This window comes from Lampris incognitus, chromosome 1 (genome assembly GCF_029633865.1).
Source record: "Lampris incognitus isolate fLamInc1 chromosome 1, fLamInc1.hap2, whole genome shotgun sequence".
Lineage (NCBI taxonomy): Eukaryota > Metazoa > Chordata > Actinopteri > Lampriformes > Lampridae > Lampris > Lampris incognitus.
Window position 1 is genome coordinate 132,037,409 of NC_079211.1, and position 16,431 is coordinate 132,053,839.

Below are 16,431 nucleotides of genomic sequence, written 5' to 3' on the forward strand. Positions count from 1 at the left end.
ATAAATTTGTGATGATCTAGCTTTGGAAAAATGAATCCTAAACAATACCTTGAACTGTATGAGTGTGAGACAAGCACAAGTTGAGCGCTTGTGAATTTTGTTAAGAGCACCATCCCACCAGTTGTCCTTCAGGTTCAACCCCAGTTCGCGCTCCCAGGCAGCCTTGACTTTGGTAGCTGGTGAACTGTCAAATGACAGGAGTTTGTTATAAACCTTTGACATGAGTGACCTTTGAAGGAGGCTGGAGCTGAGAAACTCATTCCACAGTTGAGTCGGAGGTGGGGAGGGAAAAGTTGAAAACAAAGATTTAACGCAGTGTCTAATTTGAAACTATCGAAAGATATGAGAATGTGGGAGATGAAATTCGCTTGATGTATTTGCAAAGCTATGAAAAATACCACCCTTATACAGGTCTTTAAAAGATTTCAGACCTTTATCATGCCATACAAAATAGGTGGGGTAAACGTGGTGGGGTAAATGATTCCTCAGTAAGGGAGCTGATGAAGATGCTGAAATAAATTTGAAATGCTTCCTGACTTGGTACCAGATTTTGAGAGTAGCTCTTACCACTTGGCTATTTGTAAAGCCAGAGGGGTTGGTTGGAATAGAAGAGGTAAGTAAAGCTATTTGGGAAGATGAAACACAAGACGGTGCCTCTAACTTACACCATGGCAGATCCATTGAATGACATTTTGTGGATGTGTGCCACCCAATTATACAGTTGGAAATTTGGGAGAGATAGTTCACCCTTGAATTTGTATGTTTGAAGTACAGCTTTATGGATTCTGGGTGCCTCTCCACACCATAGAAAGGTAGAAATAGCTTGATAAATTGTTCTAAAAAACATTTCAGCAGGAATAGGGGGAGACACTGGAACAGAAACAGGAATTTAGGCGATGCTCATTTTAACTGTGTTAATTCTTCCAATCAACGACAGAGGTAAACATCCCCATCTTTGAAGGTCAGAATTTATTTGACACCAAAGGGGAGAAATTGGCAGAAAACAAGAGCGGTTAATGTTCTGGATACAGTTACATTTTTTTTGGAGAAATTTTGGGACATCCAGCTATTTATGTCAAATAGGCAGCTGTGTAGTGAAGCTAATTTACTCGTGTGAAGGTTTAATACGCTACCCGGACGCCCGTTTCCATTTTTATTTTATTTTATCTTTAATTTATCTTTTATTTATTATTCTTTTTAACTTTTATCTTTTCTGTTAATTTTCTTCCCTCTTGCACCAACATACCAAGACAAATTCCTTGTATGTTCCTATACTTGGCAATAAATCTTTCTGATTCTGATTCTGAAAGAGGTCGACTGTAGAGGTGGGAGGAGTGATATTTGCTCTAATATGATCAATCTTTTCTATGAAACAGCTAAGATTTTTTTTTTTTTGCAGTTGGCTGGAGAAGAAGTGTCTGCAGTAGGGGAAAGAGAGCTTACAAGCTGATTGATGGCATTAAAGAGGATTCTGGGGCTGTGCTAGTTGGTAGAGATTAGCTGTGAGAAATACTGGTCCCTGGCTTCCTTTACCTAACAATTGTATGACGTTAATGAGTCTTTGAGCAGCAAGTAATGAAACTGCAGTTCACTGGACTTCCATTTGCGTTCAAATCTTTGACAGGTTTTTTTAAGGCTACACATTTCTTTGTTCATCCATGGGGCTTTTCTGACAGAGGACTTGAGTTTTGTTTTGATAAGAGCAACCATATCCTGGATAGATAAGCACAAGTGATTAAAGACCTCCAACTGTCATTTATTAGTACGAATGGGCAAATTAACAATAGCAGTGGTAAAAAGTGAGGAGAATGACTGGGCTGTGTGTTTATTGAGATCATGGAAGTGCACTTTTTGCTTATGAGGTTTTATAATAGCCTGAAAAACTGTATTAATGAGGATACACATATGGTCAGAGACAGCAAGATCTCTAATGGAGAGACTGTTTAGAGTCAAACCGAGTGTAAACACTGAGTCTAGTGTGTCCACAGTTGTGAGTTGAACCATGCACATGTTGGACAAAATTGTAGGACTCGGTAATATTTAAAAACTCAGTTGCAGCACGATTTGAGGTATTATCCACATGAAAGTTAAAATCCCCAACGATCATAATTTTATCATACTTTAGAAACACGGAGGCTTAGAATTCTGAAAATTCAGTAAAAACACAGGGTTAAAAGTTGAGAGTTGATAAATAATACAGAGAACTGGGATGACTGAGTCAATTTTAAACATCATTATCTCAAAACTTGCTAAGTTATTAATTGAAATAAGGCTGCACTTAAACCGATTTTTGAAAATTACATCAAGGCCTCCTCCACGGTCACTTGCCCTAGGGGAGCTGAAGAATACATAATTTCGAGCACAAAGTTCATTGAACTGACTGATCCCTTGGTCTTAACCATGTTTCTGTTAGAAATAAGAGATCAAGGTCCTCAGTAATAATAAAATCATTTAAAATAAAGGTTTTGTTGGAGACTGACCTCATATTAAGCAGGGTAATTTTAGCTTTAATGGATTCAGTTGCAGTGGGAAGGAACTGGCAATATCGTAGGTTCTGATGGTCAATACCACCAAACTTTGAATTTACGGTCCTTGGTCTTGCAACAGTGGAGATCCTTTGAGAGTGTTCAAGACTTGAGCCATATATTAAATCTGATGACAGTACAGATTGATAAGGATATCTAATATTCAATCTGGGGGTAATCCTAACAGGAATGCTAGAAGCTATGTGTGACAGTGTATGCACTTTATGCCAATGGGAGGAACTAATGAGCAAGATGGAGAATGTCAGTAACAGCGAAGAAGAGTTTTGTTCAGTGACTGGTGTTGTGTCCAGGTGTGCTGCAGGAATGATCTGTTGTGTGTGTGGTGGTGGAGATGGCATGGATAATGTTTGCAGCTAGAGCACAGGTGCCCTGTGGAGGAACATACTGAATATAGCCAAGTATGGAGACTGAGCAGCCTGCTAAAATGCCCTACACCTCGGCTGAAAGAGGGAGTCGGCCCAGAGATAAAAACTGACTTTTTGCAGTGTTTCAGTCATTCTAAAAGACTTAAAATCAAGCTTTAGTAGTTTGGACTGTTGATAGGTGGTATCATTGGTGCCGATGTGAATAACAACATTTCTGGTGTGAGGATGTTTATTCAGAAGAGACAGAATCTGTGATCAGTGAAGCCGGGTTGGGAAGGGGGGGCTTGGAGGTCTGAACTAAAGAGAGGATTTCAGGACGATCGCTGAACTGCATGCATCTGGATTGTGAAAAGGGGGTGTGTCCTATATGCCTTAAACTTTAATCTGTTAAGTCATAAAATAAAGGAGGACATAAAAAGACGGAATCTAATTCCAATATTAAGTTTTGAGTCACAAATAGTCAGTAAAAATGGATATTTTGCCTAGGGTATTATATTTGTTTCAAACTCTTCCAACTGAAATAACTGACAAACAATTAAACAAATGGGATAAATTAATATCGCGGTACATTTGGCAAGGGGAAAAAAAACAAGGATAAGATTTAAAACTCTTCAGCTGGTGAAGAACAAGGGAGGACTTGCACTCCCCTGCCTAAAGGACTATTATAGTATATTGGCCCAGCTATGTTTTGTTGGTGCAATTCTGATTACCAAGTGAGATGGAAAGAAATTGAAGAAAACATGTCCAGGGCAGTTCCAATTCAGGCACGGATAGGGGATAAAAGACTAATTAAAAACTTAATGGAAATGTGTAATAAGTGGATTAACTTATCTCTGAAAAAATGGCTAAATACTATCACTAAGAATGGTTGGTTTGAAGAGATAAGAATTCTGAGATGGTGTTCTCATGACCTTGACTTTACCCCAAACAAATTAGATGCGAGTTTTAACGGATGGGCTAATCGGGGCCTCTCCTCATACTGTACTCTTTTTAATCAGGGGACGTTGAGTAACTCTGAGACGTTGAAAAGACTACACGGGTTAAATAATAGTGACTTTTATAGATTTCTTCAGGCACGACATAACATTAACAGTTTTATATTAGAGAGTCAAAAGGCATTTGAAAATAATTTATTGAAAGTTTCTGTTAGTGCCTATAGGATGGATTCAGGGCTTAAAATAATCTCTAGGCTATACAGGGGACTTCAGGAGCTTAAGATAGCCAGTACCACCTACACAAAACAAAAATGGGGAACGGAAACTAACAGTTCCATTCTAGAGGAAGTTTGGATAAAATATTGCAAATCTCAATGGAGGAAACAAGCTCAACCTCATGGAGAGTGTTGGCTGGAAGAGTCTAGTAGATATCTTATCGCACCTGTTCAGATGTCTCACCACTCAGGCTCTTCCAGCTGCTGGAGAAATTGTAGCCCCCAGGAAGCCAATCACTACCACTTGTTTTGGGCTTGGCCAAAAGTAAATACCTTTTGGCATAAGATTTATATAGAATTAGTGACTATATTTGGGGCAAAAATTACTTTTAATTGGGATGAACTCCTCTATGGTCTATTACATGCAACACCCACAAACATTAATACAAGTTACTTATTTGGAATATTGAGTGTAGCTGCTAGAAAAGCAATCACAAAGAAATGGCTTAACCCAGACACCCCATCTATAGAGGACTGGTATGATATCATTTATGACATTTTTGTGATGGAAAGAATCCCCTTTTCCATGAGGCTTGAGGAAACTAAATTTGAGGAAATCTGGGAGAAGTGGAAATTGTATATTTCCACAAAACATCCTTCTTTTGTTTGAATTTGTTTATGTAGTATGGTTTTTGTACTTTTTCTTGTATTTCAAATGGGAAAACACCCCATGTTCTATTTTTGTTCGATAATTACTCTGTAAAATGCAGAAAAGATGGATCACTCTGTAAAAAGTATCTAACGAAAGATGATTATGTAAAAATGCTGTTAATATGTGATTCCAAATAAAAAATGTGAAAAAAAAGAAGAAAAAAAAGAAAAGGGGATATTTCCTTGACAGCGTGCCCTCTCCCAAACTGGAGAGCAGGTTACAGGACAAGAGGTTAACTGCACGTAACTGAGTCGTGAAGAAGGGGCGTGTCGTTGAGAGCAATGGTCAACAGGGTAAGCAGGCTGCATGGACAGAGCTGTGAAGAGTGGATGCCGTGACAAGGGGTCCTCGGATTCTGGAAACAAAGGTGGGATGCGGTGACCGGCAAGTGAGGGAAGGTCCTGCTCATCCAGGATGGAAAATCTGATGGTCAGCTGGAGAGGCTGAGGTGGATGGGACAAAAGAGGAGGTTACCACTACATTTACCCTTATGGGCAGCAGTCCATGGCTCCTTCTAGCTAGGAGTGGAACTAACTAGGGCCTTGGGCTTAGCTCCCAGCTTGGTTCAGTGGTCTGCAGCCTGAGCACTGACGACATATAGACATGGGGCAGTAGAGTCCAATTCGTCGGCAGTTGCAGCAGCAACAGTGGTGCCAATGGTGACCACAGAATCAAGGACTTGTTCCTCATCTTTGATCAGATGCAGGATGGATATTCTCTTTTCCAACCCGGAGATCTTCTGGGTCAGGCAGACAGCCATTGCATCTGGATGATGACGTGAGTGGGGGCACAACTTATAACATATAGGGTGGTGGTCGTTGAAGAAAGGAGGAAGAGCTGTGGCCAGTAACAGGAGTTTTGACAGGGGTAAATGCTACTGTCATTAGTGTAGTAAACAGGCAGCAACACGGGGTGAGACTTAACCGCAAGAGCTCAATACCAAGAGCCCACAGCAGAAGGTAGATGTCCAGAGACAGACGAGGTGTGTCACCCTCCTGCCTGAAAGTCTTTGCTGACCAGCTGGCCCCCATCTTCACACTAATCTACAACAGATCACTGGAGCTATGTGAAGTCCCTTCCTGCTTCAAAATCTCCACCATCATCCCAATCCCCAAGAAACCCGGTGTCTCAGGATTAAATATAACTACAGGCCTGTCACCCTGACGTCTGTGGTCGTGAAATTCTTTGAGAGACTGGTGTTGTCACACCTGAAGGACATCACAGGCCCCCTGCTGGACCCCCTGCAGTTTGTCTACTGGGTAAACAGGTCAATGGATGATACAGTCAACATGGCACTGCACTACATCTTGCAACACTTTGGCTGGTGCAGTAGGGATAGATTAGAAAACTATAGGCCACTTAGCATGTTGAATAATGATTACAAAATATTAGCAAAGGTGTTAGCCAACAGGAGAAAAAGAGTTATAGGAACAGTGGTGGGAAGCACAGGCTTACAGCATACCAGGTAGGGACATAGCAGACACAACAAGTAGCATCAGAGACACAATTGACTTTATAAAGGGAGACAAATGAGGGATAGTTATTAGTTTAGATTTGAATAAAGCATTTGATAGGGTAGATCAGGGCTATTTAAGCAAGGTGTTAGAGAAAGCTGGTTTTGGGCATAGGTTGGTAGGATGGATCAGAATGATGTAGGAAAGGGCAGTTAGCTGTGTTAAAGTCAATGGGATAGACACATTTAAGATAGAGAGGTCAGCCAGGCAAGGGTGTCCCCTGTCGGCTCTGCTGTATTCCTTCTCTGCAGAACTGTTTGCAGCACTATTGAATGGAAATGATAGGATTAGAGGTATACAGTTACCAGGAGGGCAGGTGAGTTTAGTTTATCAGTGTGCAGATGACATGACAGTTACAGTACGGGACAGGGAAAGTGTGGTTGAGGTATTAGCTAGTTTAGAGCTGTATGGTAGGGCATCAGGGACCAAATTAAATATAGATAAGTCAGAAGTATATAGGGGCAGGGAGAGAAGATTTGGGAATAGGATTAAAAAAGAAGAAGGATTATTTCAGGGTGTTAGGTGTGAATTTAGGGATACAGGATAAGGAAGGGAGAGATATGCAGTATGAAGAGATAATGAATAAGATTAGGAAGACATAAAGGTTTTGGAAACTTAAGAGGGTTGAAGCCGAAAGGGAAGGTTGTGGTTGTCAATGGATTAGTTATGAGTATGCTTGTGTATGTATTGAGTGTGCCTGAGAGAGTGTTGAAGGAGGTGGAAAGAATGGTGAGTTTCAGTGGGATGGGAAGGGAGTTAGGATAGCAACAGAGGTGATGGAAAATGAGTATGAAGATGGTGGGTTGAAGTTAATTTAGGGGTGAAAAAGAAAGCACTTAGGGTGAAAATGATGGTTTCATATTTAAGAAACATGAAGGATCAAATATGGAAGGTGTTTTTAAGGGAGGTAATTTATAAATGTGGTGGGTGTGGGGAGAGTGGAGTGTATATGCAGCTGAAGAAAGGTATGTTGAGAAGAGTTACAAGGAGGTGCTAGGAGCGTGGGGAGTTTGTGAAATGTGTGCAGTATGAATGTAAGAATGTGAAGCAGGTGTGGGAACAACCAGCCAAAAATCACATTTGAGGTGAACACAATTTACAACGGGGTGATTTGGAGAGCGGGCTTAGAAAGATAAGGAATTTAGTGTCTGAGTATGTACCAGGGTTTATGAGGGCACAGGTAGTGGTAGATGAAGTGAGGGAAAGGAGTGATGAAATGTGGTTGGGTACGGCAGAGAGGATGTTGGAAAAGATCAAGAGGGGGATGCTGAGAGAATGGATCAGTATGATTGAGAGAGGCTGTGTTGGATGAGGAAGGGGAGATAAAAATGTATGTGGGGAAAGGAGAGAGGAAAGTGAATCTGATGAGTGTGAAAACGAGAGTGATGTATAGGAGTGATGTATAGATGTTTAAGAGGGGAAGAAGTGAGAAGACCGGCTGCGGAGAAAGTGTGGGAGAGGGTTATGAATGAGATGGATGTAGGGAGGATATGGAGGAATCAGTGAAGTGGAACAGTGCTGAATGTGAGAATTTTTACTTTTTATTAAGGCACAATAGGATGTTCAATAATTTAATAATCAGTAAGTTTGATGTGAATGTGAAGAAAGAATGTGCTGTGTGTGGTGTGGGAGGGGAAACATTTATGCACAAGTTTGTTGAATGGTATGAGCTGGAGGGATACATGTTGAAAATGAAGGAATTAATAAATAGATGTTGGACAGGTGGGTTTGTTGAGAGAATTGAATGGAGAGAATTGTGGCTGTTTGGGGTGACCGGTAAGGTGAGAGGGTGTAATGTGAATTTATTAAATTATGTTTTAAGCCATGCAAGCTTTGCTGTCAAGTTAAGGAAGAATATAGCCCATTATGAAAAGAAGAGAGTTGAGGTGTGGAATGTTTTTAAGAGTATAATGGAAAGAGATGTAAATATGTTGTATAGTTATGTCAGGGAAGAAAAGTTATTGGGGGTTTTGTGAAGGGGAGTACTTTTATTGTGATTGGGGGAAAAAGGGAGGGCGATGTTAGATTTTGGTTAAATGGCTTGGCGGCCTGTCCAGGGTGTCTCCCTGCCTGCTGCCCAATGACTGCTGGGATAGGCTCCAGCATCTCTGCAACCCTGAGAGCGGGATAAGCCGTTTGGATAATGGATGGATGGATGGGTGTAGTATGTGGGGTAAAATGCATTGGGGATGGTATAGGTGTATTTCTTTTTTTTTTTGCTTGCTTGATTTCCTTGATTTGTTGGGGGGTCTGTAGGCTGGAAGCCATGCAAAAGCCTGCAGGTTACCTCATTATTTTCTGTCTTGCCTATCTGTTTTAATATTTGATTTCTTTGATTTGGTGGGGGGCCTGTGGGTTATAAGCCATGCTAGAGCCTATAGTTGCCTCACTTTTTTGTCTCCTCTATCTGTTTTGTTGAATGTCTTTTATCTTGCTTTTTCTTCTTGTTCTAATGATTATGTACATATTTGTGTAAACATGTAAAAAATAGGTGTGCCATGTATGTATTTTCATAATAAAAGAAAAAAAGAGATTGTTGTGTTGCTATTCTATGTAAGTACATTAAGAGCCACTAAAAGGGAGTCAAATTCAATGTATGTGTAAACCTTCATGGCCAAATAAAGATGATTCTGATCAGGGGTGTACTGGGAACGAAATTCAGCCCCTGGACTTATCTGCTGAGGTTAGCCCCCCCCCCCGGGGGGGGGGGGTCGGTGAGGGTTGATTACATTTGTACTGTATATATGACAGTCCGTTACAGTGGTGGTGGGAGGGGGGTTAATGTAATTACAGGACATCGCCCACTAGATTTAAAATCCTAGTCCTTGTTGGTAATGATTTTGTCTTACTGTTAACAGGTGATTCTGAACATATTCAAAGGCTTTTGCAATGGAAAGTAGCGTATGTCTATTCCGGGACATATTTCAGTAAGCACGGATTTTCATTTTAACATGCCATCAGCATGACTTAATAGTAACTTTTCACATTTTTGGACTATAATCATGATAAAATATTACGGAACATAAAGTTTAACTCACAATTTAAGTTAGAGTCTGCAAGTACAGTTTGCATTTCTAGTCTTCACAAAAGCCTAATCTTCTCAAATTTGCTTTCTGGTTATTCAAACAAATAATCTCCCTGTTATCTTTTTTTGTACCCTGTAGATTGTATACATTATCTGTGCTCCATATTGTGCCTATGCCTCATATACCTGATGGGACAGCTGTTGTGTTATCTGTTGCAGTCTCACAGAAAATCCCATTTTGATTTCCTCTTTTTTATCTTCTTTGAATAGGAGTAGAAACAACCGCTTTGGGAGATAAAGGTATAAATATATCATACTGCCTCTTACAACCTACAGCACAACTACACGGTTTATCTTGAGTTGTTTATCATGGCGGTATAATCCTTTTGGTGAACAATGCAATCATGAGTGGTACAGTACTTTCTGCTGCAGTCAGACAGGACACAAGACACATTACCACTTACGTCCCTGAGTAGAATGCAGTGCAGGAAATAGTGGGCATCACATACATTGGACATAACAAAAAACAATCATTCACCAAATTGTCTGTTCATCCGGCTCAGTCAACCAAACTAAGAAAATGAAATGTATGCTGTACTGAGATTAACCTTTATGGTATGGACAGAGTGCAAAGTACAGCAGAGCCACAAGGAGCTTGATGTCTCATGGAAACACAAGACCACCCTTAAAAACACGATTTGGGAAATGTTGGAGGGGTCTCTAAATTAGTAATTACCAAACTGATTTTGCCTCAGTTTAACTACGTAATTTTTTTTTTTTTTAGATACGTACATTTCTAGAGGAATATATTATACTGTGGGCTATATTCAGTTTGGAATTAAAGCTCATGACTTTAATGGGGGTGATTCATCACGCATTCAACATGATCCAGCTGTGTTATTCCTACAATCACCATCCAGATGTGGTGGCGCAATAACAAACTGACCATGAGAGAAGAATTTCATTAAAGGTAAAATCCATAGTGGTATGTGCCCATCCATCCATCCATTATCCAAGCCGCTTATCCCAATTGGGGTCGCGGGATGCTGGAGCCTTTCCCAGCAGTCATCGGGCAGCAGGCCGGGAGACATCCTGGAAAGGCTGCCAGTCCATCATAGGGTTGACACATTCACATCTAGGTTACTAACTTACTACTAGGTTACCTAACTTACTAGCTATCTAGTTTACTTGCTTTTCATCTTTAGTTGATTTTATGGTTTGCCTGTACTATTTTCTGGATCTTATCCAATCATCGATTGTTGCACGGACTTGATCACATTTTCATCATCACATTTTCTTTTTATACAGCTTATAAATCCATATATATATATATATATATATTTCTTTTTTAACATGATGATGCTTGTTGCGTGGCTTGGGTCCTGGGCTGTTTTGGTGACGTCTGGACACTTGGCATCCTGCGCATCATATTCTTCATAAATTTTATAAGTCCATTATAATTCTGTATCCTCTTTCAATGTTGTATTGTGTAAAATATGTAAACACAACATCCACTGCATGTTGGCCATCTTGGGAGAGATCCCTCCTCTGTTGCTCTCCCTGAGGTTTGTTAATATTTTTTCTCCCTGTTAAAGGTTTTTTTTTTTAGGGAGTTGTCCCTTATCCGATGAGAGGGTCTAAGGACAGGATGTTGTGTTGCTGTAAAGCCCACTGAGGCAAATTTGTAATTTGTAATATTGGGCTATACAAATAAAATTGGGGCCGTGCCTATAGTCCCCGGGTCCTATATTCCCCGGGTCCTATGTTCCCCGATCAAAAAAAAAAGGGTCCCATATTCCCCGTTTTCCCCTAAAAAGGTCCTATAATCCCGGTTGCAATAGACACCGGGGAACATAGACCCCTCTTTTGGAAAAAGGGTCCTATATTCCCCGCTGTTTCCAGGGGAACATAGGACCTTTTTCCAAATAAAGGGTCCTATATTCCCCGCTATGCCAATCGAGGAACAAACCGGGGAACGTAGAACCCTTTTTGCAAATTATTTCCTTAACGGGTCCAAAATAATAAAAACTGGGGTCATGGCTGAGTTGTAGGCTACGACAATCTATTCCTCCGCTGATTAAATTAGGCCGTATTACCATTGTTGGCTGTTGTATATCGCAGGCCACCTTGAGTGCGTATCCAAATTTGGCCTAGAGGAGGCTGTAATTTGCTTTATTGTTATTTCTTACCAATATTTACTGCAGTAGGCCTAGTTAGTTGGCTCTCCGGCTCAGCATGGACAGTCGGCAATCAACGCAAGTTTGTCTTGCAGTAGGCCCGCCTACCAGTATAACCTAGCCATTTCCACCTTCGCTCAAAGTTCAGTTTGCACAGCACTGGACACTTCAGCCACTTTCTTGTTACTTTGCAGTTCGTTTTCCATATTAAATCACTTGGCAGACTTTCTTTCAAAAAGACTTTAATGATGAACTTTTTAGGCAGAGAACTTAGACCAGGACTTGGAATTTAGGACCAGCACAAAGTATCCATCAATGGGGGCCGCCTACCTTACACAATAGGCTAATTGCCTAATAATAATAATATGTGCTTCTCAAAAAACTAAAGGCTTGTGGAGGTGCTAAACCAAAAACATGAATCAAAGACAAACATCAAAGGATGTAAGGTAACACTCACCAAATGGTAAAAAAATAACAGAGGCAGTCCTCTATTTCACCATTTTATTGTTTGGCATCAGTCATTAAGGTTTCTGAAGAAGACCACCCGGCCAAGTTAATGACTGATGCCAAACAATTAAATGGTAAAATAGAGAATTGTGTCTTTTTTTTTCATTTGATGAGTGCTACCTTACATCCTTTGATGTTCTTCTTTAATAATAATAATAATAATAATAATAGTAATAGTAATAATGTCAATAATAATAATAATAATAATAAATAACAATAATAATAATAACAACAGCCTAATAATAATAATAATAATGATAATAATAATAATAATAATAGCCTAATTATAAAAGGGCTTGACTGAAATGGAAGTAGCATCCACTCACTTGTGCCCTTGGAAGTTCTGTTTTCAGCGCATTGATAAGCGCCTGTTCAAAGTCGCATATGACCTTTTGAGGTGCCCAGTGGTGCTGCATAATCCTCCTGGTTTCCCGTTTGATGCAATCGAGCACCTGCCGGTAGTGCCCAATTGTGCGCTGGCCCATCAGCGCATGCACCAGAGGGATAACGAAGCCATGCATCTTTCCAAGTACTGTAAAAACTTGGCTGAAGGGGCGGGGGCACGTTCTGAACGTTGCATCCATATATACAGATCCACAGCCTCGCAGCTTCCTGATGTTTCCCTCTGTGGCAAACACAGCGATAGCCCACTCGTTGTCTTGGTGCAGGAGGAACTGTTCCCTGTCCCATGTTTCAGCCCATGCACCTTCGGGGGCATGACTGCTGCGCGTGCTCTGGCCATAACAGTCCTTACAGACTGGAATCCTTGTGGTGGTGGTCTGTCGATGCCACCCTGGATTTGACGTTGCCGACGCTGTTACGGGTCTGGATAGATCGATGCCATCGGCTATCCACTAGTTTACCTTAGATACACATGACCCGCGCTCAGGAACATGTTACATCACTTTGAAGATACTTGGCTGCACTGAGCAACTCGTGTGTGTGTCATTCTTTATAAGATAGCCTACTGAAACATGGTGTCAGAAGTCGGAGAACTTATTTCTTATTTTACTAGCTCGCATGTTTAAGTTTGTAGGCCTGAGTAGGTCACATGTCGGAGGATTCCAATTCAGAGCAAAGTACTTCTGCTGAAGACGTTGTCACAGAGGAGCTAACGCTAGCATTACCGGCACCGATAGCATCACATACAATGGCAGCTAACGTGAATATTCCACCACCGTCCCCGATGAGCTTCACAGGCGATTGGAGTGTCAATTGGGACATTTTTCGGGCCGAATATGAAGACTACGTCCTCGTCACGGGCATACTTGGCAAGGACAAGAAAATACAAGCGGCTACTCTAAGAAGTGTGATGGGAAGTGAATGCAGGCATATTTACCGCCACAATCTGAACCTCTCAGAAGATGATCAAGGGGATCCTGACGCCATACTGAGAGAGTTGGGGAAATACTTCAAGCCAGCAAAAAACACAATATGCGAGAGGTACATTTTCGGGAGTTGCGAGCAGGAGGAAGGAGAATCGTTTGATACCTTTGTGACGAGACTGAGAGAGAGGGCAGCAACCTGTGAGTATGGACAGTTGAAAGATGAAATGATCCGTGATAAGATAGTCCTGGGAGTTGCAAGCGAGGCCGTTAGGCGCAGGCTGTTGAGAGAGAAGGATTTGAACATGGTCACAGCTATTGACATGTGTCGCGCAGCAGAGCAAACTGACATCCGTATGAGAGCAATGGAGTTTGCAACAACACCGCAGCCGGAGGCAGTGCATGCCGTTGCTAGGCAACCCAGACAAAACCAATGGAAACAGAGCAATCCACCCAGAACAGCAGGAGATGCAGGCAATTGCAAATATTGTGGCAGCTCGCATTCAAGGGGCAGAGAGCATTGCCCGGCCTTCGGGAAACAATGTAGGTCATGTGGGACACTTAATCACTTTTCTAAAGTGTGCTTAAAGAGCAAAAAGGGGCATGCTGAGGGCAAGGTAAACTGTGTGGAATACACAGAAGAACCCCCACAGCATAGTAATGATGCAGATGATCTGTACATGTTTGAGTCAATCGGCGCAGTGCACACCAAAGGAAAGAAGTGGTTTGTGACTCTGAAACTCCACGACAAGCCACAACAATGTCAGCTGGACTCTGGAGCCACCTGCAATGTAATGGGCTTTCAAGACAAGAAAAGGCTGGCCCCAAACACACCTCTCCGCCCGAGTGACACCAGACTGAAGCTGTATTCGGGGGAAACACTGAGCTCTATGGGCACCTTTGAGACTGACTGTACTGTGAGAGGCCAAACACACAAGCTCTCATTCGAAATAGTGAGGACCAGCCAACATCCTCTTCTGTCAGGCTCCACCTGTGAACGCTTAGGGCTCATGCATTTCACAATTCCAGAGGATGTGCTCAAAATGGAACACACACAACCAGGAGCCCTAACTAAAGAACAGCTTATCAACAGATACAGTGACGTGTTCAACTCCCCTGTGGAATCCGTGCCTGGGGAGGTCCATTTTGACCTTGATCCTAGTGTTGCTGCAGTACAGAGTGCCCCTCGCAATGTCCCAATCGCAATGAAAGCAGCAGTCAAAGCCCAGCTGGACAAGTACGAGGCTGACGGCCACCTTGCGCCTGTCACAGATCCTACAGATTGGATCAGCAACATGGTGATTGTTAAAAAACCGGAGAAGCTGAGAATATGCATTGACCCTAAACCATTGAACAAAGCCCTAAAGCGCTCTCACTACATCATGCCTACCTTGGAGGACATTTTGTATAAATTGCCCAAGGCCAGAGTCTTCACGTTAGTGGACGCTCGGGATGCATTCCTGCAATGCAAACTGGACTATGAGAGTAGCCTCATGACCACGTTCTGGACCCCCTGGGGGAGGAAGCGGTGGCTCAAGCTACCATTTGGAGTATCGGTGGCGCCCGAGGTATATCAGCGCAAGCAGCACGAGCTCCTCGCCGGTCTGAAGGGCGTTGAGCCCATTGCAGACGATATCCTGGTCGTCGGCTGCGGGGACACAGACAAGGAGGCTGGGGACGACCACGACGTCAAGCTTGCGGCGTTGATGGAACGCTGCCGCGAGGTCAAGCTTCGCCTCGGCCTGAAGAAGTTGCAGTTCAAGGTGGCTGAGGTGCAGTTTCATGGCCACATTCTCTCATCTGCTGGACTGAAGCCCGATCCAGAGAAGGTGAGAGCCATTATTGACATGCCGAACCCAACAGATGCCAAGGGCGTGCAGCGTCTCATTGGCTTCGCTAACTATTTAGCCAAGTTCATGCCTCATCTATCTACTGTCTGCGAGCCGTTGCGACGCCTGTTGGACAAGGACACACCCTGGCACTGGCTGCCTAAGCACGAGGCGGCGGTTCATGAGCTTAAGGCGCTGGCGACAGCCATGCCCGTCCTGCGCTACTATGATGTAACTAAGCCAATCGCAATCCAGAGCGACGCCAGCCAGAGCGGTCTCGGTTGTTGTCTCATGCAGGAAGGTCAGCCCATCGCATTTGCCTCGAGGGCTCTTACCCCCACCGAAAAAAACTATGCACAAATTGAGAAGGAGTGTCTCAGTATCGTCTTCGCCTGCCAGAGGTTTCACCATTACCTATATGGCCGCGACCCAATCACAGCAGAGACGGACCATAAGCCTCTGATCTCTATTTTCAGCAAGCCACTTCTCAATGCGCCCAAGAGACTCCAGAGCATGCTCATGACTCTGCAGAACTACGACCTGAGGGTAATCTACAAACCAGGCCCAGAGATGTTCATAAGCGACACGCTCAGCAGAGCTACGGCTGGATGCTCCGGCAGAGGGACTGCATATCAGCGACACGCTATCTGCTCTCTGCAACAAGAGCAGGAAGACATACAGCACGTGAACCAGGCAGAGTACCTGAATGTGACTAACCAGCGGCTGGAACAGATCAGACGACACACCGACAGAGATGAATGCTTACAGGCACTGAAGAACACTGTTCTCGTGGGCTGGCCAGATGTAAAGGAGGAAGTGCCCCTCATCGCTAGGGAGTACTGGCCCTTCAGGGATGAAATCAGTGTGCAGAACGGAGTTCTGTTCCGGGGGCAAAAAGTCATCATCCCAAAGTCACTCCGCCCAGAAATGTTGACGCGCATACATTCAAGTCACATAGGGGGTGATGCATGCTACCGACACGCTCAAGAGACATTGTACTGGCCCAACATGCAGTCAGAGATAAAGGACTTTGTAAGCAGCTGCTCGACCTGCAATGTGTACGCCCACAATCAGCAAAAGGAGACCATGCTCTCTCACGAAGTACCAACCAGGCCATGGCAGGTCTTGAGCATGGACCTATTCAGCTTCAGACAGAAAGACTATCTCCTAATAGTCGACCACTATTCCGATTTTTGGGAGATTGAGCTTCTACCCGACATGTCTGCAGAGACAGTCATCAAGCGATGTAAGGCACAGTTCACCCGACATGGTCAGCCAGAG